This window comes from Pinus tabuliformis, chromosome 5_1 (assembly GCF_031772625.1).
Source record: "Pinus tabuliformis cultivar Carrire ecotype Pingquan chromosome 5_1, CPIR1, whole genome shotgun sequence".
Classification (NCBI taxonomy): Eukaryota; Viridiplantae; Streptophyta; class Pinopsida; order Pinales; family Pinaceae; genus Pinus; species Pinus tabuliformis.
In genome coordinates, this window is record NC_142305.1 from 405402480 (window position 1) to 405403402 (window position 923).

The 923-nt window shown below is 40.8% G+C and overlaps 1 pseudogene; it reads right to left on the minus strand.

Moving 5' to 3' along the window:
* Positions 1 to 302: 302 nt before the first annotated feature.
* Positions 303 to 629, minus strand: LOC149165200 (SKP1-like protein 1A pseudogene; annotated as a pseudogene).
* Positions 630 to 923: the final 294 nt, after the last annotated feature.

Below are 923 nucleotides of genomic sequence, written 5' to 3' on the forward strand. Positions count from 1 at the left end.
GTGATTGAGATGGAGATCTGGAATGATCTAGAAACCACTAACAGTGTAGGAAGATATAGAATCCTGCATGTGATTCTAGAAATGAATGGTGGTGTAGAAAGATCTAGAATCCTCGAGATCTAAAAGAATCTGATCTAGAATCCTCCGTGAATTTGGCTTCACACTCAACAGTTTGCAGCGAATCTAAACCTAATGACATGCTATCAAATTCATGTTCAAACGAACCAAACCAAATTGCAGAAAGCAAGGTACTCTGTCATTGCAGAGTGATTTAACGATTAATTTTCAGAATGATTTAACGATTAATTTTCACTCAAAATGTTGAAAAGCTCACGCATCTGTTCAACGGTTTTCCCTTTCAACATATCAGCAATAGTTTGACACATCAAGTCCAAAAGATTTGTGACCACCAGGTAGTGGGCAGCCTTTGTAACTTCAAACAGTATGGCGCGATCTTCTACAAGAGCTTTCACGAACTCCTCATCCCACGTTTTGACGGCATCAAGCGATACAGTGGGGGCATCAAGAACATGGTATCTGCAATATTGAATAACGCGACGCAGAATCTTGGCAGAAACGAGAGGCAGAGGAATGTTGGTGCCCAAGTCCCCCATCAAATATTTTGCCATCGCAGCTCTGCAATTTGACAATATCATTGTTATTATTTTTGCATACTTCCTCGGCCATCGGCGTGGTTGATTGATCCATGATCTGAGCAAGTGGAAAGATAGGCACGATGAAGTGAAAAAGATTGGATTGCTCTGAGATTGCGATGAAGTGAAAAAGATTGGATGATAGTAGCGAGATTTTGTTACAATATTTATATAGAGAGAGGAATTCATATGAATGGAAAAAGTAACGATCACGGCTGGCACTCAGGTGGCTGCCATGTAACGGCGGTTATTTAGGACCCTTGGGTTACT